Raw genomic sequence first — 24035 nt, 5'->3', positions numbered from 1 at the left:
TAAGAGCATATGCTTGGGAGGCTTCTCGAATTTCAACTTCAAACTCTGCCATGGACAAAAAGGTACTTCCCTCTCCCTTAATGGGTTTGGGTGTGTTGTCCATTTTTGAAGGCCCAAGGGTTATTTTGACACCATCCTTCAAGAATGCATAAGTATTTTTGTATCCATCATGAACAACCCTTCTATCAAATAACCATGGCCTCCCCAAAAGTAAATGGCAAGCATCCATAGGAACCACGTCACACCATATTTCATCACGGTAATTTTTCCCAATTGAAAATTGAACAAGGCAACGTTGGGAAATTTTTACCTCATTTCCTTTCTTGAGCCAAGAAAGAGAATATGGGTGGTGGTGAGGTTTTGTCTTGAGTTTCAACTTTTCCACCATCTCCATTGAGACGCAATTCTCGCAACTTCCTCCATCGATAATAACATTGCAAATTTTGCCATGAGCCGTACATCGAGTATGAAAGATGTTGTGCCGGAGCCACATGTGATCATCTTCGCTTCGTATTGAATTCAGGGTTCGACGGACCACAAGAGCTTCACCATGATCACTATATGTGATGTCTCCTTCAATTTCATCATATATAGAGTCTGACTCATTTTCTTCACTATCACCTTCTTCGGCAAGAGAAACCACTCTTCTATTTGGACACTCAGAAGCAATGTGCCCATAGCCAGAACACTTGAAACATTGAGGTCGAGATGATGTTGGCCGAGAAGAAGATGAAGCATCTTTTTTCACCATCGTGGTTGGCTTAGATGTAGAAGATGAATGAGATTGCGATGCACTCCCCCGGTTAGGAATGCCCTCATGCTTGAAATTTCGGCCTCCAGGAGCATTTGTTAAACCCTTTTCTCGCCGTTGTTGAAGTTGGCATTCCACCTTAGTAGCAAGTTTAATAACATCATTAAGAGAAATAAAAGAATGGAGGTGTACCATATCATGGATGTCACGCCTCAATCCGCTAAGGTAACGAGCTATTGTTTGCTCTTCGGCCTCTGCTACACCACAACGAACCATAAGATTGTCGAACTCTTCAGTGTACTCCTCCACGGTTCGCATCCCTTGAGTGAATTGATACATAGTGAGAAATGCATCTTGAAGGTAATTTTCGGGAAGGTACTTTTTGCGAAGCTCTTTCTTCATTTTCTCCCAAGTACGAATCTTGGTTTTGCCCTCCTTTGCTCTTTGCAACTTGAGGCGCTCCCACCATATTGATGCATGCTTTCGAAGTTTGATGGCTACAATCTTCACTTTAAGCTCATCGGGGACCTCTTTGTAGTCAAAGATCCGCTCAACAGTGTTAAGCCAATCTAGAAAGATGTCGGGTTGCATTTTTCCTTCAAACTCAGGAATGTCTACCCTGATGTCTGAAAATCGAAATTGATGACGATGTTGGTGAGATGAAGAAGAGTTGCTCCTCTCTACCACGACGTAAACTTTGGTCACGGAAGGTGTTGCGATCTTCTTCAGTGGTGCCGCCCTCCTCTTCACTCGGGTTTTGCTCATAACGAGCCAACCTTTCGGTAAGATTTTGGACTTGCCGCCGCAACTCATCATTCTCTATGTCGCGAAGATCTCGCTCTCTACGAGGTTCTTCATCGCTAGAACGACTTTGGTTGCCTCGGCTTGCCATGGTTGGTTGAAGCTTGCGTCAACACCACCACGAGAAATGCGATAGGATTCCTCTCGAAACGTCAAGAGATGATAACCTGACTCTGATACCACTTGATACCGCTTGGATCAATTTGCAATCCAATGGAAGTGGGAGAAAAGATAAGATAAATTTCTTGTGCAAGGAGGAAGATAACTTTCATTCAAATACTTAGATGCCTTCTTATTACAATTCATGACTATTTATAGGCAAGTCATGGGTAACATGAAAGACAAAAGAAAATGAAAGATCAAAAGTCACCTTAATATGGGTAACTCACACAATAAAAGACATCAAAACCAACTAAATTCTCTTAGGGAATTTAAAAGGTCAAAAGACACCTGCCTCTTGAAATACCTATAACTTTCCAACCATAACTCGGATTTTAATGTTCTTAGGCTTGTTGGAAAGAAGAGAAAGAGACCTGAAACCTTTATGTTAATAACTTTTCTAAATTCGGCCATTTAATACTCTGAAAATGGCATGCAAGTTGTCTGATGTTCATGCACCTGCATCATATAATTATCATATGTACTCCATTTAAAATCTCTCTCCGTTTTTTTAATAAAGCAGACGGCTCATACATTCCTGGTATCAATACATCCAACAAAATTCGAAAATAAAATATCATGAAGCATAGTCGGGATAGCTGATATTGTGGTCTATAAAAACTCTCCAAAGTACTCTGCTATATAAAAAGCGACCCCGTTTACTGCTCTATTCGCCTCTTGGTAAATGTGCATCGCTATAGAGCTTAAACACTCCCTCTAGCTCCTCCGGATGTCATGCAGGAGGGGGTGAGGGATCACCATCCCTGTCTAGCCAGAGAGAGAGAGAGAGAGAGAGAGAGAGAGAGAGAGGATTAAGTGAATGTAGCGCATATGCTCAGCCCTCGATCCAAGCTCTACTGGTCGGTCGCTGGTGTCAGTTTTGGTGCAGTTGATGTTAACGGTGTTGTCTTCATATGGTAGGATAAGGGTTTATAGCCTTGCAGTGAAGAGAGGCCAATAGGATGTTTCAGAAGGAAGGGAAGGTTAAATTTGAATCTTAGAAAGTAGATTTGAATCCCAAGTATAACTTGATGGCAGGAGGAGAAGAGTCGGCACAAACCCATGAAAAGCCAACAGGATGAACAGAAAGGCAGACTACTTGTCTACACAAGCATCCCGACTATGCATCATATGCCCATCGTTTTATCCTTTTCATTCTCTTCAAATCTCGGGAAACTAAAAGCTACTAAATTATGATTCCATTTTTGTTTACTTCAAAGAAAATTACAAAAAAAAAAACAAGGAAAAGCTAACCCAAATGACTCCTTTGTATTTCCAAACAATGTTCAAATTTGTGTTCGTAACTAGAGATTATATTCCATGCTTTAGTTTGCTTTGGGCATATTCTAAGAATGGGATACCCATAGGCCATAGAGTAATGCATAGGTAGAATTTGGAAACTTGTTCCTTATTTCGGGTTGTATTTTAGACCGCTAGTTCCTCTTTACTCTTTTTCTTTTTTTCATCCTTGGAAGTGTTTTTTTTAGACTGCTGGATTTTGCATGAATCTCCATGGAAGAAAAAGCGGTTCACTAGCCGCTATATTCAGGGATCCAACAAAATCATTAAACCAGGCAGCTGCTCGCTTGTTGATAAGTGATTCACCGGCTACTAGATTGATGAAGAATCTCTCAAAAATCATCATATGCATTGTTGCATCATATTAAATTATAATTTGTCACTTTTGCACTTTTAGAATACTGTTCGTATGCACCAATTAATGTGATAACGATGGAAAAGATTACACCATAGAAGTTTTTAGATATTTAAGCCTCATATAGTGTTGGTTTATGGCATTGCTCGTATTCACCTCTAAGGTACAACAATAAAAGTTTCGAATATTAGGCTCTGCTTGATAAATTTTTTTTTAACAACAACATGAAAACCGATGTAGAGAATATATTTGTTTATTCTATTTTCTTAACTTTTATTATTTATTGAAAAAATGAAAGTGAAGAAAATTCATTAAAAAGTTGGTTTTCATCCACCTTTTCGACTCTCCTCCTTTCACTCGACCTTGCCTCATTGCCTCTACCCAACTGTATGCTGTCTTCCAACTTCCAAGGCCTCGTCTAGCCCTCTCTCTCTCCTCTTTCTTGGCTGTCTTTTTTTCTGGTGTCGAGCTCTTCCTTAACTTTGGCCACATCACTAGCCTGATTCTCTCTCTCTCTCTCTCATCCTAAAAAAAAAAAAAAATCAAAAATATTTTTTTGTGGTCTTTTTTTAAAAAAAAATCAAATATAAATCCCCAAAGGCAGTCATCGTTGCCTCGGTCCTGCTGCTTTAGATTTTGAGTCCGGTCACAGCTTTTTCCGTGCTTCCACAGCGCATATTATGCTTTGGTCGTGCGCGTGTCGGAAATTCCTTTTCCGTTCCCCCCTTCAAGTCCAAAAGGCGGTTCTGACCTCTCTGACTATACGGTGGGTCCCGGTCAAACACCCAGTCTCCTGATCAATAAGAAAAATACGAATTGAAATTAAAAACAAAGGAAAACAAAAAGCAATATTCCAAAAGCTTGGATCATGTTGGCAATATGCAAGACGCCGGTGAATGATAGATGCCAAGCTACCAAAAAGCATGCTATGATTGCATTCACTCCTGCCGGAAGAACCTTTTTATTCCCCATCGTCACTCATGCCATTTAACTTAATTAGAATATTAACTTGAACTGCCAAAAAAATGCTCATCCATCTATCTCCATGAGAAGAATGGCCGCACCCACCTAATCTATGAAGTATTTTTGATTCAAATTTACCAAATTCTAACAGCAAGCAACTCTAATCTGTGAAGGTAAAAAAGATATAGTGTAAGAACATTTTTGTATATTTTTTAAAATGGTGTTTTTCTTTCATGCAAAAAGATTTTGTTTCCATATTTCGAATCTATAATACTGTGGGATGCCAAGGCTGGCTTGTTTTTTTTTTTTTTTGAGCTGATCTTGTAGCTATGATATGAATGTGCTACCACTTCAAAGCAGAGAAGATGAAGCTTGTATAAGTAATATTAACTTAGAAAAGAGAAATTAGAAAGGAGACGCTTCATGCAAGGACGCGTACTAAAGCTTGATGGTGCGCTCGCAGACATGTCGACACCAGATAAGCCTGAACCTGAGCTGGGCCTGAACAATCAAATTAATTAAGTTTGCCAAATGAAGTGTAATCAGACCTCTAGTCATCTAAAATATCTAGGCAGCGATGCTAAGCCCTCCATGGATAGAATGGCATGCAAGCACTGGGAGGTTCGTACGTGAGAATAAAGTGAGGCTGAGGTGAGAGCGATAAGGCATGGGGTAAAAGCATGCCCCTGGAAACGAGAGCCCTAACCCCTAAAAGCATACATGCAAATATGGCAGCTGCCTTTTGGGCACTTAAAAAAATATAAGAAGACAAACTTTCTTGCCCCGCCCCTCTCTCTCTCTCTCTCTCTCTCTCATACACACACATCTACTCACGTTCCATTCCCAATAGAACCAACTATGCACTGCATGCTGCAACAAAGAGCACAACATGTGACTAGAGCACCATTACAAGGCACAATTCCTTTCCCACACAAGAATAATGATGATAATGATATGTAATAATTGAGTTTGGATACTTTGTGCTGTAACTTTTGTATGACAGTCTTGTATTATCGCGGATAGCCATCACATCATCTATTATGGAGATGGGTAGCTGATGAGATCTAGCTCCTTGGCCCAACCTAGTGCTTGAATGAAGTCTGATCTATTATCCGGCCTCCACTTTGAGATGGACCAAACTTGACCGAGCGGGCATGAGCTTCGTATGAGCTTTGCATAAACGAACTTTTGATGGGAGTCTTCTTGTTTGGTAGACTCCGAGGAGGAGATGGAGTCCTAAGGTTTGTCGAAGGGGCGGAAACCTAGGGTTTATCTATATCAAGAGCCCTTCCCCTTCCTAGGCACCCCTCATTGCCGAATCATCCATCGATGTCCACGGTGAAATCTCTTGGTTTTTGTTGAGATTCATTGTCGTTTATGCCTTGATTTCTCGCCGAAACTGAGGTATTGGACCTCCATCATTAACCATTTCTTCTTCCTCATCTTCCTTGGATCATTATTGTTGGCCAAATTGTCGCCAGATTCCATTGCGATGAACTTCCCCCTATTTCAATTTGTTTCTCCCCTATTTTTGCTTCTAAAGCTACGATTTGAAGCTAGTAACCTTGTCGAAGGTTTGGCCGAGCTTTGGTGACTCCTTGTGACTACCCAAAGGAGCTTTGGCTGTCGGTGAGCAAGCCAAGTTGCTTCGATCCTTTGTTTTAGGTCGATCCATGCATCGGTTCTTCTTTTCTCTTTGTTTCATCTTGCCACTGGTTGTTGTTGCCTCTACCACTATGGTAGCCTTCACTAGAGGCCCAACCTCTAGCAGGCGCGCTTATTGCCGCTATTGTCTTCCCTCCTCCACTCCAGTTCGAGGACTTCAAGCTCTCCCCCTGTTCTCTTTACCTTCTCTTTTCTCTCTCCTTATCTCTCTTGACATCTTCTCTTTTTCTATCTCTACATGGTTCAAAGGAACCAACAAGAGAATCCTAAACTCTTAATGAAACCCTAGTTTACCCCAATAGGGGGATCCTGAACTGATATTGCTATGACCGCCCACCATGTTGATCTCCACCCCGGCTTTCGTAAAACACCCATCATTAACAATCCCTGTCATATCACTTTTGGATTGACTAGTTTCTTGCTTCATGCTCTATTGATCGAGTCCCTCGAATCTGATTCATTCAAGTTGCTAGGCATTCTTATCCAGAGAGCCATGTCCTTCTCTGTCATAATTTTTTCTCCATCGACCATAATCACTTTATGATTTCTTCTGATTATCAGTTTTGGCTATGCATGGATGCAATCAACTAGATGAGAAGATGCTAAGCAAGAGGGTTTTATGTAGGCTCTAAATCAAGGTAAAACCCTAATCCTTTGTTTATTTTAAATAGGGAAATTATGGGTATTTCAAATATTAGGACTTTGAAATTAGGAAATTAGTGAGTAATTGATTTATTGATGTTGGTGGTTGATCACACAAAAGTTAGTTTTATATTAATGTTAAATTAATTGGACTTGTTAGGTGTGCACGTGGACTAGTAAACATTGAGTTTGACATCGGTAGAGGTAAGAATCTCTGTATATGATCACCAGGATATATTTATTTTTAGATTTATGTTGCTGGATTGGAATCGTTGAATTTGTGTCGATGAATTTAGTTTTGCATGAGATGGTATTATTTTATACGATTTTTTGATATGAGTATTATAATATATATATATATATATATATATATATATATATATATATATATATATATATATATATATATATATATATCAATATTGATGATATGACTATATGGATTGTGATATCAGTTATCATGAAATTAAGGAAGATAGTGGTAAATTGGAATTGACTTGATAAGAATTATGTGTAATAATTAGATGGAAACGAAGTGCTTTGGACTAACCTCATCTTGTGGATACCCTCCACGAGCTTATGCATAGGATAGTTTCCATGAGCTTATGTATGGAATAGCTTCCACGGGCTTATACATGGATAGCCTCCATGGCTTTATATGTAGGACAGCCTACACGAGCTTATATACGGATAACCTCTATGGGTTTACGCATGAGATAGCCTCCACGGGCTTATACATGGGAATTATGTTTATCAGTCATGGATTGGAGTAGGATCTTGGTTATTTCAAAGCCTGAAAGTAAATTGTTATCAAATCTGGAATTGTGATAAAGAGGAACAAATGATAAGACACTTGAAATCAATGTTGAATAAAATTATTTACTTGTTAGTATATCGTGATATATCTTTTTTGATAAGATTGATATTTGGTGATATATTTTGATGATATATGTGTATATTGTTTTGAATAAACTATTTGGAAATTTATCTAGTTAATTGAGTTATATTGGAGGTTGATATGAGATTTCATGATTTATGTTTTCACTTTGATATTGCTTATTGCTATTTTCAAATTATATTATTATATTAGTGTAGATGTGTAGAGATTCTTATTGGGTTGTAAAGCTCACACCACCTCTTTCTTTTCTTTTTTTTTTTCTTTAGGGTTGCAGGATGCTTATCACTTAGCTATGGTTGGAATCACGGGCAAAAGAATGAACAAATAGAATATCATTAGTACGATAGGATACTTTAATTTTGCAATTATACAAGTTTGTTATTTGTTATAAATTCGGATCATTATTGTTCACCGATATTGAGGTTGTAACAAATTTTTAGGTCGCATATTCTCATAGGCCTTGCCTTAGAGAGTGTGCGGTTATGTCACATGGTTGATCCGAGTGATGGGATCGGGCTGTGACATGACTCTCATTTATATTTGAAATACGATGAGGCATCGTTAGTGCGATGCATGACATGTCACAGTGATGAAGGAGAGCCGTCCGTCTCCAACATGGATGACACAATGGGTATCCAAGGTGATTAACAACAACAACAAACAGCAGTAGTGGTGATAGTATGTTTCGTTGGAAGTTATCTCACAAAACATTCAAAAGCAAACTACAATAATATAACTTTGGTGGTATGTATAGGTTGGCGGACGCAGTTCCTACGGGACAAACAACTACGAAAGAGAGTCCAACTGAGAAGAGAGAAAGATGTCACATGGCGATGCATGGAGTGGACAGGCCAGGTGGGCCGAGCAAGGTCTTCAATGGAGGCCACGTCTGGTCGGTCCAGCCCGATAAGTCTTCAGACTGCAAATGAGCCAGATAGGGTGGTCCCATCTGGATCTGCTGTGGTCTATAGAATTATAGATATTAGAAATGAGATGAAGCTGCAGAGGGGGCTAATATCAGTTGCCCTGCCCCACCTAATATCAGGTTAGGGTCCTTGATCTAGCATTCAGTATGGCCTTGTAGGTAGACTCTGATGATATCGTGTTGATTTATTAACTCTGCATTCCATGGTTCATAGTTTGATGGGCCTATGCTGAATGTTCTTTCATTGCAGATTTCATTTAAGTTTCTTCATCATGGGATGTGTTCAAAGTATTGAAGCACCCAAGCCCACAATGGTGGCCAAGCCCAAGATGATGAACACAGCATCTATCAGGGAGGATGATCCCAAGAACACAAGCCGACCGAGCTAACTCTTTTTTTTTTATCTTCTCTCTGGTAAGGGACATACTCCAGGTTCAATAATTAGCTGCATGATATGAAGGGACATGAAGCAGAGCAAAAGAGCAAGATACCTATCACACATCTATGTCTTCTGTATTGGGCTCTCTGCACAATGGGGGAAGAGCCCGAGGGGAATGTGATGGAATGTTTTGTAGCCCTGCTCCCTTGAGAAGCACAAAGGCAGGGCCAGGGCACAAGACAAGAGCATGAGCAAAGAGACAAGAGGGAGGGGGTGATGGAGAGACATGAGATTGGGGTTTGTACATTGAGATGTGCTTCTAATGGGAACATGCACGCCAGAGAAGACACTGCAGTTTGATAGATAAATGACATGGGGGGACAAATCAGCTTAGGATGCTAAGGAATGTAGCAAAATGCCAAAGGGAAGGAACCCAAGACCCTGGAATTCCACCACATAAGGTCTTGAGAGGGGGCCCATCCCCTTTTGCAAGCTTGCGCATGCATCTCTCTCTCTCTCTCTCTCTCTCGCTCTAATTGGGCTCTCCTTTTGAAGCACTTTCTACATGGATTCTCTTTTGTCAGTATAAAACCCATCACTCCAATCAAGGGGCTTTCTTGTCTATGGGTCCAAGCCGGTCAAATTCTTTGTAATTATTACTATTATTCTCTTGCACGGTTTAGTTGCATTGCATGGCCATCAAAGCATTTTATAATTCTTTAATTTGTTCTCGCTACCATTCGTTACTTGCAACGATGGTGGGGGCTGATCCTCTCCTTTTTGCTCAACTTTTTTGGTCCAACTATAGGGAATGCTTTCAGCATGGGAATTTTCCATGCGTTTTCTCTCCAGTCCCCTTTTCTTGTCACTGATCTCTCTCTCTCTCTCTCTCTCTCTCTCTCTCTCTCTCTCTCTCTCTCGTGAACCCTATAAGATTCCTGGCTTCTTGAACCTCGTCAAGCCGGCATCCACTGGTAATTTTTGTGTGGGTCCCACCTGCCTAGTCAGCAACAGTACACCAGGGCGCAATTTGACCAGTTTGACCCATGGTCGGATGAGCAAACAAACAATAGCTTGGATGGTTTAGTTCTCTATTCTTGCATGAAGTTGCTTGATCCACTCCAAGAACTATATTGTATGCTTCACATTAGCTCAAGATTTCAAGCAAGCTATAATGTTTTTTGGCAAACCATTGTTTCTTTCGCTTAAATCATCACCGGTATTTGGATTTAATCAACATTCTTCATAGCAATCACTATGTAAAGACCAGCAATAGTAAACATACAGCATTGTCGATCAACATGGATACATGAGATTTCTTTCCTCTTTATTGTCTGCAAAAGCTTCCAGCCTTTTGTACCCATAGCTCCAGACCCAATAAAAAAGGTTGAGCTCAAACGAGAAGAAAAGAAAACAAATGAAAGTATATATCATTTCGATCCTTGTTTTATTTTTGTTTTCTGGTTGGCGGAAAGGTGCAAGAAACCCTCCTTTGCTTTCCCCTCGTACAGACAAAAACAAAAGCATCTCTCTTTCTTTTTCTCTCTTTTTTCCTTTTTTTTTCTCTCTCCTAGAATCAATATTGGCATCATTTCCAACTAAGCTGACGGGCTTCAGGCGGACAACCAGCATTCAATATCTTTACCCCTTAACGAAACCACTCCACAGGCAGCAACTCGGTCAGCTGCAGCATTGCACTCAGAAACTATAGCTTTGGCCTTATAACCAGTGTATTCCAGACTTGGAACATCTACAAAGTTAACTACATAAGTACAATTTGATAAAGGTCATCTTAGGAATACATTGGTAGAGGATGACATATGGGTAAAGGTCTCAGTAAATTAGAAATCATTATAAGTACGTACCTCAAATAAACAGCTCACAAAAGTAATTTTCAGATACATGGTCAGACAGTGAAAACTGTGATGTATTTAACAGTGGAACAAAGGCCAGCTTGTAGCTTCATGTTGCACTACTGTCCTAATCTCTGAAAACGACGAGAACCTCCCTGAGCATGCAAGAAAACAATGATTTTATTCCAGATTTGCATTTTGTTCATCACTATATTAAAAAAATCTTACTTTAGAAATGGGCTAAGAGCTTAGAATTAATCTATTGTGACTAGCAAGTCTTTATTAGATGGGGGACTACCGAAAGAGGTGATATGAATATTATACAACATACAGCCAAAAATTTTGAAGGTCTGGTCATGAGCAGGTATGCCCTGCTTTCTTCCCAAGAAACGAATGGGAGGGCTTTGTTTTGTTTTGCCATCTGATTCATTACTGTTCTCATCTTGACCATTTCAAGGGATGATTCTCAGAGGATGGGCTCTGTGCTGAAAACCCACTCATCAAAGGAGATGAAGGATGGTGGTGAAAATAATAAATAGAGATACGTGAGGGTCTCAGCAAGGAAAAAGCTTTGCATCACGTCATCCTTCACACCTGTTCTAACTGCAGACAAGGAGCATCAAGTCGTACAAGCAGAATCATAAGAAATACAACCAAGTTACGTAATCATTGTCTTGCTTGACCAACAATGTATAATTATCAGATTACCAGATAATTAGAATGATCAAGGGTCATTTAGATACTTTTCTGCCATGAATAGCACCCTCATTGTAATTTTTGAACATTCCTAGAAGCATAAAAGAAGCAACTCATTTTGAATTTTTACAATTAAAATGAAGCAAACGAAAGAAGAAGAAGAAAGGCTAGATCGTGACTCCACCGAGGTTAGCAGTCATGGAAGTTATCCCTCCTCTGCTTTGTTTTTTGCAGGTAAGACCCGCACTCCAGGGTGAGGGCAGCAGGTGGCTGCCAGTTGTTTGACATGTCGGTTTCCAAGGCAGAATTGCGGGCTGCCTAGCCAAGTCTCCCACATGTGCGGCAAGTGTTGCAGGCCAATTCGATTATCCTGGAGGGCGATTCGGCCACGATTATCAGGTGAATTCAGGGGGGGCCGAGGGGTGAGAGCACGGACCATCCCCTGATCTAGGACATAAGGATGATGATGAGGGATGGGGTGGCCTTCCAGGCCAAGCATATATTTAAAGAGGCCAACAGGGCGGCCGACTGGATGGCTGCCTATACGGCCCACCACTCAGAATACACCATGTGGTCAGGAGAGAGGGAGCTGCCATAGGCACTCCGCAAGCTTGTATTTTTTGATTTCATTGGGTGTACTCGTACACGTATTGTATAAAGTATCCGTCAAAAAAAAAAAAAAAAAAAAACCGAAACTTCAGTGGAAAAGTTGATACAAGCATGACAATGCAATACTTGTTATTTCTCTCAAAGACATCACCGGTGATGATGCATTTATTTATTTATTTCATTGTTTTTCAGTGATTGCAGAAAACTTTGAAGTTTTCTCACTTCTCAGCAAATCTTTCCTGCCATATGGAACTAACATTGTGCACGCACTTCATTTCTATAATTTGCAATTCGAAAAGAACTACTACTACTTTGACCATTGAAAAAGCATAAAGAAGTCCTTCGAAATGATACAAATTCTGCAAAGATAACCAGCATCCCACATTCTATATAACAGTTATAGAATGAAAACACACACCATGATGTGTAAACGAGTCAACAGCAGCAGGAGCTGCAGCACATTACATGCATTTTGTCAAGGAACAGAATATTTAGCACCAGAAATGCTACTGGTAATATGGGTCTGGAAGTCATGAAATCAAGGTAAGTCTGGGCAGTAAAGGGCGAACAGGCAAAGTAAAAGAAATTGCCTGACCTAAGTGTGCATTTTGAGGTCCAGGCATGGAGTTATCCTATCAGGGCCCGATCAAGAATTGACCTGACCCCACCACACACTTGGTCTGAACCAGAACTCTATAATAGGCCTAACTGGTGTAGAGCCAAACTATAGAACTAACATGCCTGGTTACAGAACTGATACCAACTTGGTTTAGTAGAGCTTGTACCAAACACAAACAGTTTGGATCAGGTCAAATTCCAAAATGAACTCAATCAGGTCAAGTCAAGGTCATAGCATTAACAGCTGCTAGGATACAAGAAGTACAAAGAGGTATAAAAGAGCATCAGTTTGAGGAATACAGACATCCTTCAGTACAACATAACCAGAACCTCTATGAGAGTTCTTCTCAAATGCTTGGTGTTCCAGCCCCACTCTTGGTATGTTTTTTTCCAGTCAAATGCCAGAGGTACATGAGTAATTCAACAGTCTCCAGCCTCAGTATATTCCATGATGTGTCAACATTCATATCCTGCAGTTGTGTTTAATGAAAATTCAGGCACCCATCATGATATAATCACGAGTTTTTACAGGAATGTAGATGTTATGTCTGGCCTTGATGAAATAAATAATACTCTGCAGCCAATTTTTGAGGAATTGATTGATAGAAATTGTAACAAGTCCAAGCAAGCTGCAATAGCAAACTTCACATTTAAAAAAAAAAAAAGAAGAAGAAAATCAAAACAAGTTACAGAAGACAGGTAATTAAAGAGAAGACATGTACCATGTGCTGCAGTTCAGATATTTACGTGACAGAGCAAAGCATGCACCATAGGATGGTTAATCAATTGCAATAGTTTAGACAGAAAAAGATTTGAGATGCCTGATTAAATGATAATGGGTTGAAACTTTTTCCTTCTGCTGGAAGAGCAATGGAGATGGCACTGGAAGTGTCTTGCATAGACAGTCTGGTCTTGTCAAAAGAATGTCAATAGTCAGTACCATCACATTTTCGACCATTAAGCAATCCTCCACTGGAAAACGATGTGCTTTTGCATCTAATTATACATCACAAACACATCCTTGCTTTTAGGTATCTTACATTCTCAACCAATCAAATTAAGGCCTATGTCTTTTTGATAACTTACACTCTAATCCAATATTTGATCCACAAACCAGAGGCCTCCATCATTTAAGAAGCCAGTGGACTTTCAAAAGAAATCCTAATATCATACTATCTCCGACATCTTGTGTTCATTGGAACTGGAATTTTGACAAGGTGAATGACTAAAATCATTTTCAGTTTCAGAAAATCCAAATTCCTTAAGATTATTCCAAGGATGGCATCAAGATACAGCCCTTGCACCTAAAAAACCCTCATTAAAATCCTTTCATATTATATGGCACAAAAGAAATAGAAAAAGACAATATAAACACCAAAGGATTAAATCACACCACCTCTTTCTCAAAAATGTTAACCATTCCTCCGTTCACTCCACAAATCTATGACATTCTAAACATCTCCCAAGTTCCAATGCAGCTCTCCACAAAGGGCACTTTATCCTGTGTAACCACTTCCAACCCACTCCTGCGAAAATAAAAACTAACCCATATTTAGTTGACTCCAATTTCAATAAAGGTTTTGCTTACAAGTTGAAACAAAGCTACTTCTTTACGCATTCACTTTCTTATAGAATCGTGCATAATTTCCTTAAAGGGGATTCAAAATTTATTAAATCAAATTGCTGAAGCTAGTTCCATCTGAAGGAAATTTTTGTGGCCTAACAAACGAGATGTCCTATGGAACCTTCATCTACTAATGGACTACTAGCTCTTGAAACAAGTTGCATTTGTATTCTTGGAAATAAGTTACAATAAATCGCAACATTGAACTTGCACGCTCAACTTTATAATTAATGCCAATGACATATTTATCGTAATACATTTCATCAAGAAAATCAAATATAAATCTTTTCTGAGAAAGTATTTTTTTTTAAAAAAAAGTTAGGAGAACACATAATATTTCTCTAACTTGGTTGATAAATAACACTATCAATCCATGACCTATAAGAACATACTATCAACATTGTACTAGGACTCAAGGTTTGCCATCTTGGTACCGGACCCCATACTGGTGCCACACTAGCACAGTATCGGTACATTATGGTACGGCATGTTTTTGGCATATTGAGTGTTGGTACGCCTTCCATACTATATACTGGTATGGTACGGTACATCTCGTGCCATCTGGTTCAAGCCGGTATGGTGAACCAAGCCAAGACTTGCTTGAATGGGCTTCATCATTGAAAAGTCAACTCAAATTATTAACTTTGGCATCTTCTAACAATTTAAAGATGCCTCCTAATTTTAAATCATTCCTTTTGACCATCCATAACAACATACACGATTACGCTGCAGAACACAGTTCGTATAATGCGCATGGTCATAAGCAAGAAGGTTTTGTCTACAATTAGGCTGATACACATCAATTTTCTATTATTACATTGCACATAGGCATGATCACCTATCCTGAGTGTAACTATACTTCTGTTTTTAATAAACCTTAACAGACCCTTAATTCTACCACAAACATCTCAAATGGAGGACATGTACTCCTTTCTTATGCTCACCATCCACCACCTATACCACTATCAATTGTCACCAACTGCCAATTAAATCCTTTCCCATCATCTATTGCCTTGGAAAGCCATTCTTTAAAAGCCACCATATGGACAATATGAAATCCCAATTGACAAGCCTTCAGCGATAATTAGAAGTTCAATTGCTTTCCAGTTTCTATTGGTCTATTAGTTGCTACAACTTCAAATGTGAAATTACTATGGTGTCTCTAGCATGATATTTCATCACTCCCCTTTTTCTTTTTGTTTTTCTGAAAAGCTAAGAGACCATTAATGGCAAAAAGAATATATGGAAATCTCTCATATCCTATCACAACGGTGATCTAATAGCTTAGATGGGTGCAGTATTAGGTAGACTTGACAAACTTGATGGCTCATTTTTGTTCACTGGTGCTCACATTCTTGTAAGCTGAGCAAGCAGGTGTGCTCTTGTGTTTGCACTGTCCATATGGAACCATGTAAGGTGACTTGAGCATAAACTTCCATGGCATGTTTCATGTCACTAAAGAAGTAACAAAGTAATATAACTGAAATGATCTTAAAAATTACAAGAAGTACCTCTTCTGCAAGTGATTCTAATCTTTCAGCATTTTCTGAGTCATAATCAGATGACCCTAAAGCCAACATGCCTAGAACAAAGCATGCTAATTCATCCATCTACAGTTTTGTAGAAAATTAGGAAACATGAGATGTCAAAATATCGAACTTATGTTAGGTATTTAAGCAGACCAAGGACCCTGATTAATAACCTTCTAGATAACCCTATAGGGTGAGGTCCTAGGTCATTACACATAGAATATCATAGTTCTTTATTATTGAAAGATATTATATGTTCTAACCTGTAATGTCTCAGTTTCAATCTTGTTCCCTTGTATCCAAGCTGTTGCCCAAGGTGACAAGCCAAGAGGGGGGAGGGGGGGGGGGGGGGTGAATTGGTTTCTTTTAATTTTAACTATCTTACTTGTGTTAAATGAAGAGTTAGTAAACTTAAACAAATCACAATACAAACAACAAGAAGTATAGTGGTTCGGTGCTCTCCTTAGCACCTACGTCCACTCCCCAAGCGACCCCTTGGGAATTCACTATAATCCCGCGGATTACAGTTGGATTGTTTTCCGGGCTCACAATCCAAAAACCTTTACACTTTGGTTTTCCGGGTTCACCAAAAACCTATGTTGGTTTTACGGGCTCACCAACAAACCTATGTTGGTTTTACGGGCTCACCAACGAACCTTTACAATTGGTTTTCCGGGTTCACCAATCAACCTATTCCGTTGGTTTTGCGGGCTAACCAACCAACCTTTACAAGTAGTTTAATAAACAAAGGAAGAAGATTTAAACTCCTAGATGAGCAAATATAACAATATAATCTACAAAGAAGAGTTTAGAGAATATTTATCGCTTGATGTGACTTCTCTCTTCTTTGTCAAGGATGCTTCACTCTTCAAGGGTGGATGGAGCTCTTGATGACTCTTTGAATCTGCTCAACCACTTTCTTTTGACTCTTGAATGAAGCACTTGGATGAAGAAGATTAGGGCACTTTCTCTTTCTTGTGTACTCTTTGATATTCTTTGGAAAGGATGTTCTATCTGATGAATAGTGCCACTTTAAATAGTTTTCTTCATCCATTGGACAAGCCCCAATGGTTAGAATTCAAAAACTAGCCGTTACTCACTGTTGGAAGGACAAAAAGTACTTCTGCAGAACTAGCCGTTATGCTTCTGCCCGTGTTTGGGTCGGCTCAACCTGTCCTTGGGTCGACCCAACTTTCACTTGGGTCGACTCAAACATTCCTTGGGTCGACCCTCTCAGAAACACAGAAACTTGCAATTCAGCCTTCCTTCACTTGGGTCGACCCAACCTTTCCTTGGGTCGACTCAAGGTTCAGTTGGGTCGACTCAACTTCTTCTTGGGTCGACCCTAACAGGGTTTCCAGAGAACCTTTTCTGTCATCTGTTCTGTCTTGCCTTTGGGTCGACCCACTCAGGATTTGGGTCGACTCAAGCTTGGGTCGACTCAACTTCATCTTGGGTCGACCCTCTCAGTATTTCCAGAGAACCATTTTCTGAGTTGTTTGAGAAGCTTGATGTTTGGGTCGACTCATGCTTTCCTTGGGTCGACCCAACTTACTGTTCATCTGTGCCATTTTTGCAGAAGTGTGCCAAATGCTTTCCTGATGTGCCGGGGTCGACCCAATCATCCTTTGGGTCGACTCAATCCACACTTTGCTGCATCTCAAGGTTAGATTCATTCATATAAACAATGAAATGTATCTTTATCAATTTATACAAATATACTGAGAGTAACAGACTTATAAATGAAGTATCGATTTAATTTATAACATACTCTTGATAATTGCTTGTTAATCATCAAAATAACACTATCATCCTCAATCTCCCCCTTTTTGATGATTACAAAATAAAGAGTATGAGCCTATTGATACTTATCTTAAAATTAGTTTTAAAAGGGCTTAACTTGCTGAAATTCAGCTTTTCAAAATATAAGAGTGAAGTCTCCCCCTATATCATTCAAATGTTGCCAATTTGACTTTTTGAATTGCTCCCCCTTTCATTTATAATTCATTAAAGATGAAACTCCAAAAATTTGAGATAAAATATGAGTTTCAGGTTATGTATCGAGATGTGAAAGGGGCGTGCCAAATTCTGAAATTCTATGTGCCAAATTCTGAGATTTGATAGAAATTTTTGATTTGATCATTTTCATTGTTACAAATTGCTCCCCCTTAAATGTATATGCTTTCCTATATGATTTTCAATTTGTTTTACAAGTAATTTCTCTTTTCTTACACAATTTCTTATTTCTCCTTGTTATTTCTCTTTCTTTACTTCAACTTCTTATTACTCTTTCTTTACTTCTCCCCCTTTTTGTTATCATCAAATAGGTGCATGGGAAAAGACACAATAAATAACAAACATTCAAACTTCATTGATCAAAATAGGAACATTTTAGTACATTCATGCCAAAAACAAAAGCAATTACAATGTTCCTTAATCAAAGTTTAAAGATACATGATAAACACAAAATACATATAAGAACTAGATATCTAGCCTAGGCTCTAAACAGAAATGCTAATATCAGCTTAGGGAGTATCTAATGGCTGGGATCTAGTCCTCATCCTCCTAGTGTATGTGGCGAGGGGAGGTCGAGCCTGGTGAGACTGTGTCTGGCGTGGAGCTCGACGAGCTGGATGACTCTGTGCCGAAATCTCTGACTCAGCAGCCTGTGGCACAGATGGTCCATGGGTCTCTCTCTCTCTCCGTAGAGCTCCTATCTGCTGCCTCAGATCACTGATCTCAGCAGACATGATGTCCAGTCGGCTCGTCAGCCCATCACTGACAGTCCTCGCCTGAGCTGACATAACATCTAATCTGCTCGTCAGCCCGTCAGTGATAGTCCTCGCCTGAGCTGTCATAATCTCAGTCATCCTACTTCAGAACTCATCTGTATCTCTCGGAGGAACAGATGACGATGGTCCAGCCTCTGAAGGTGCAGTAGGATGATCCATATGCTCCTCATCCTCAGGGATAGGGTCTCCAATATCTGGTGCATCACCCTCTGGTGCCTCACCCTCTGGTGCCTCACCCTGAATCCCTGCTCCAGTATGAACCCACTGCCCGTTCACTTTCTCATAGCCCATACGTATAAGTGTCCGTGCAGTGTATGTATCAGTATAAAGCAGATACCTGGATACCTCCCCCTCGACAGATATGTCGTGCTGTCGAAAAATCAAAGTGAGTATCATACCATAAGGTAGGGATACTCTGGAGTTGCAGATCACCTTCCTCATCTGCCTCAGTATCATGGCCGGGAGATTCAGGGGAATACCCTGAATAATGTGCTCCATCACTACAAGATCTCGCTCAGTGATGAGATCGAATCTCCCGCTCTTCGGAAATAAAATCCTATTTATAATACTGAGCAGTAATCTCATTTCAGCAGAAAGAGAGCTAGCTATTACCTTCTCGGAAAAGTCGAAGTTTTCATTTTTCATTATCAACTGTAGGGCTCTCAACTTATTTTCAGGCTTTTCTGGAGTGGCTCCTTCGCAGGAAAGATGAAGTAGCTCACTCAAACTCTCCTCGGAAACTCGAACCCTAACTCCTCGAACTTCCGAAATAAGCCCTCCCATTCCAGTTTTAAGGAAGGCATAGAACACCCGAACTAATCCGGGGTAGATCATCACATCTAGGGAGCAAAGATACTCCCAACCTTGCCTTTGGATCCATTCCCTCAAACGGAACCCTTCTTGATCAAAGAACTCGGAATGGATCCTTCTCCCCGTTGTAACTGGTCTTCCCGCAAATCTTGCAAGTATTACTGAGGGGGAAGGAGGAGGAGGTGGCTCGGCACGTGCCTCACGTTGCGGAGACACTGTAGATGGCTCCGTAGCTTGTCTTTCCTCACGTTGGATCCGTGAGACTCTTCCAGATCTCTTGGCTACGGCTCTTTTGGGTCCCATTTCTCCAAGATCTTAAGGTAATCTACTGTTTGGAGATGTTTGGAGGAGTTTGGAGAGTGGGGAATAGAGTATTCAGAAGAGGACAAGGGCAAACAGTGCCCTAACAATGCTCTTGGGTCCCCCTTTTAACAGTGGGGTCCCGACGTTGGGTCGACTCAAGAATTTTCTTGGGTCGACTCAACGTTGGGTCGACCCTATTCTGGGTTGGGTCGACCTAAGTGCAGAATTTTTTCTTTTCTCTTCCTTTTTGCTTCTAAAAATTTTTCTTGCTTCCAATCCTTATAAATTCTTTCTGGGCCAATGATACATGAGTAGGAAATCTATAGATGACAAGTTTGACTCATGTTTCATGGGTTTTTAGAAATTAGATAAATGTATCATGAGACTACTTGCTCCCTTTTATATTTCTTCAATAAAAAGGATCACATATGCCTAATTCTCTCCTTAGCATGCAGAATCTATCTTCACTCAATGGTTTTGTGAATATATCGGCTAATTGTTTTTCAGTGCATATATGTTCAATACATATGTTTCCATTTTGCACATGATCCCTAATAAAATGATACCTTATTTCTATGTATTTGGCTTTAGAATGTTGAACCGGATTTTTAGTAAGATTGATGGCACTCGTATTATCACACTTAATAGGAATATTATCTAGCTTAACTCCATAGTCCTCTAGTTGTTGCTTAAGCCATAGTACTTGAGCACAACAACTACCAGCAGCTATATATTCAGCTTCAGCTGTTGACAGTGCCACTGAATTCTGCTTTTTGCTAAACCATGATACTAAGTTGTTTCCTAAAAATTGACATGTGCCACTAGTGCTCTTCCTATCTAATTTGCATCCAGCAAAATCAGCATCTGAGTATGCAAGCAAATCTAGACAAGAGTCTCTTGAGTACCATAAACCAATGTTCGTAGTTCCTCTTAAATATCTAAGGATTCTCTTAACAGCACTTAAATGTGACTCCTTAGGATCTGATTGGTATCTAGCACATATTCCTACACTAAATACCATGTCTGGTCTACTAGCAGTAAGGTAGAGCAAGGATCCAATTAGTCCTCTATAGAGCTTAATATCAATACTCTTCCCTTTTTCATCTTTGTCTAGCTTACTAGTAGGATTCATTGGAGTGCCTACTCCCTTATGATTTTCATTCCCAAACTTCTTTAGTATTTCCTTTGTATACTTAGTTTGATGAATGAAAATGCCTTCTTTAGTTTGTTTGATTTGTAATCCTAGAAAGAAACTTAGTTCTCCCATCAAACTCATTTCGAATTCTCCATGCATTAAATCATCAAATTCTTTGCAAAAAGTATCATTTGTGGCACCAAAGATTATGTCATCTACATATATTTGTACCACTAATAGATTTTTGTCCTTTCTTTTGAGAAATAGTGTTTTATCTACATTTCCTCTACTAAAGTCATTATTAAGCAGAAATTTGCTTAATCCATCATACCAAGCCCTAGGTGCTTGCTTTAATCCATATAATGCCTTATGTAGTCTAAACACATGATTTGGCAATTCATGATTCTCAAAACCAGGAGGTTGCTCTACATATACTTTCTCCTCAATAAAACCATTTAAGAATGCACTTTTTACATCCATTTGATACAATTTGAAATCCATGAAACATGCAAATGCTAGAAGTAATCTAATAGCCTCTAATCTAGCTACAGGAGCAAATATTTCATCAAAATCTATTCCTTCTTCTTGATTGTATCCCTTAGCTACAAGTCTAGCTTTATTTCTTATAACTAACCCATTTTCATCTAATTTATTTCTAAAGATCCATTTTGTTCCAATTACTGAGTTATGTTTTGGTCTTTCAGTTAATGTCCATACATTACTTCTTTTGAATTGATTTAATTCTTCTTGCATGGCATTTATCCAATTAGTATCTTTTTCAGCTTCTTCATAAGTCTTAGGTTCTAATTGTGAAACAAAAGCAAGATAATCATTTAAATTTCTAAGAGATGATCGAGTTCTTACCCCTTGAGATGGATCACCAATGATTAAGTCTTTAGGGTGTCCATATCCATACCTCCATTCCATTGGCAAGTTTTGAGATTGTGGTGGCACGCAATCATCTTCCTTATCTTGAATTGGCACGTCATCAATATTCAACTTTTCAAAGTCGATAATTCCTGTATCATCATCAAGAATATTTTCTTTCCTAGCAGACTCACTATCAGACTCATCAAATATAATATTAACTGACTCTTCCACTACAAGAGTTCTTTTATTGAATACTCTGTATGCCCTGCTAGATGTGGAGTATCCTAAGAAGATACCTTCATCTGACTTGGCATCAAATTTACTTAGATCCTCCTTGCCATTGTTTAAGATGAAAATCTACATCCAAATACTCTAAGATATTTAGCAGTTGGTTTCTTATTCTTCCAAAGTTCATAAGGAGTTTTCTTGGTTATTGGTCGTATTAAAACTCGATTTAGAATATGGCAAGCAGTGCTTATAGCTTCAGCCCAAAAGTACTTTGGAAAATTTGACTCACACAACATCGTGCGTGCCATTTCTGCCAATGTCCTATTTTTCCTTTCAACAATCCCATTTTGTTGAGGCGTTCTAGGTGCTAAAAATTGATGTGAAATACCATTTTTATTACAAAATTCTTCAAAGTGTTGATTTTCAAATTCAGTACCATGATCACTTCGAATTGCTACTAAGGTGAGCTTCTTTTCATTTATGATGTTATTATATAGTTTCAAGAATTCTGAAAATGCTTCATTCTTATGTGCCAAAAATGAAACCCATGTATATCTTGAAAAATCATCAACAATAACTAGTCCATACTTCTTCCCTCCTAGACTCGCAGTTCTAGTGGGTCCAAATAAATCCATGTGTATGAGTTCAAAAGGCCTAGTTGTTGATACTATATTCTTTGATTTGAAAGATGATTTAGTTTGTTTTCCCAATGAACATGGTCCACAGATTTTGTCCTTTTCAAAAATCAATTTTGGCACATCTTTTATTAACTCCTTCTTGACTAGTTTTGATATTAATTCCATACTAGCATGTCCTAGTCTACGATGCCAAAGCCAACTTGTTTCATTTTTCTTTTCTTCATTAGTAATTAAGCATAATCCATTTTTCTTGCCTAAATCATGAATATCTACCAAGTAAATATTGCTTTGCCTTTGTCCTACAAGTACAATGCTATTATCTTTAGGATTTGTGATTATGCATACTGATGCTTCAAATGTGACTTTAAACCCTTTATCACAAAATTGACTTATGCTAAGCAGGTTATGTTTCAAACCCTTAACTAATAAGACATTTTCTATAAAAATAGATGGAGTAATAAAAATTTTATCCTTTCCAATGATATGCCCTTTACCATTGATTCCATAGGTTACTACTCCACCCTTCTTTGATTCCAAGGTGACAAATTGATCTACGTCGCCGGTCATGTGTCTTGAACAGCCGCTATCTAGATACCATCGTTTTTCCACTTTATCAGCTGCAAGACACCCCTGCAATCAAGATCAAGAAAGAGCTTTAGGTACCCAAACTATGTTGGGTCCTTTAGGGTTAGTACTTGATGTTCCTTTTGGAACCCAAACTTTCTTGAATTTAATCTTTTGATTATTACTTAATTTGTTTTGACTGGACTTTCTATAGTTACATTCATATGCTTTATGTCCTAATTTATTGCAGCAATGACAAGTAATATTTTCATTTTTAGCTTTTACAAAAATGTTCTTTAAGAATTTTTGTTTCCTATTTGTTTTATATCCTAATCCAGCCTTATCATATACAGCTTTTTGACTATCAAGAATCATATTTAATTTGGTAGAACTAAGTGTAAACTTATCTACTAAGGATTTATATTTTTCAGCATCTTCTTTTAACTTGATATTTTCAGCAATTAGATTCTTGATTTTATTTGTAAGTTTCCTACTTAATGTTTCATAGTTATGAGATAGTTTTAACTTATCTTTGATAAGAGATTAATTTTCTTCTTTTAGAACTTTATTTTTATTGATAAGTTTCTTATGTTCTTCCATGAGTTCTAAGAATGCATCATGTAATTCATCAACAGTAAAATCACATTCAAGTTCAGAATCTACCTCATCGTCATTGGCCATATGACACATTTGGGCCGTCTCTTGATGATCTTCCTCTTCCGAACTTGACTCCTCACTTTCACTCCATTCAGCCATGAAGTTCTTCTTTTTCAGTTTTCTTGCCATCCATTTCAAATTTGGGCAATCTATCTTATAATGCCCGGGTTTGTTATACTCATAGCAAATAGGAGTTTCTTTTTCCTTTTCTTTGTCCTTACCCTTTTCTTTGCTTGAGCTACCTTTGAGGAAGGGTTTCTTTTTATAAAATC

At 38.9% G+C, this 24035-nt stretch overlaps 1 protein-coding gene across 5 annotated transcripts in view; it reads right to left on the bottom strand.

Annotated features, from left to right (window-relative positions):
• Window positions 1-10287: 10287 nt before the first annotated feature.
• LOC103714127 (mannosyl-oligosaccharide 1,2-alpha-mannosidase MNS1) overlaps window positions 10288-24035 on the bottom strand; it is a 27941-nt gene continuing 14193 nt past the window's right edge. For 4 of the 5 annotated variants that reach the window (XM_089926535.1, XM_089926534.1, XM_089926537.1 and 1 more), the window contains one exon: window positions 10288-13242. The gene's annotated coding sequence lies outside the window, so the exon portion shown is untranslated. Of the gene's footprint in view, window positions 13243-13335; window positions 16116-24035 lie in introns of those variants that run through there. The other variant, XR_016398014.1, reaches the window with a different exon arrangement.

The sequence above is a fragment of the Phoenix dactylifera genome, chromosome 12 (assembly GCF_051530095.1).
Source record: "Phoenix dactylifera cultivar Ajwa chromosome 12, Ajwa_hap1_PhDact_Kaust_v1.1, whole genome shotgun sequence".
Lineage (NCBI taxonomy): Eukaryota > Viridiplantae > Streptophyta > Magnoliopsida > Arecales > Arecaceae > Phoenix > Phoenix dactylifera.
Note: the sequence above shows the minus strand (reverse complement) of the source record. Positions and strands in the feature narration are given on the sequence as shown.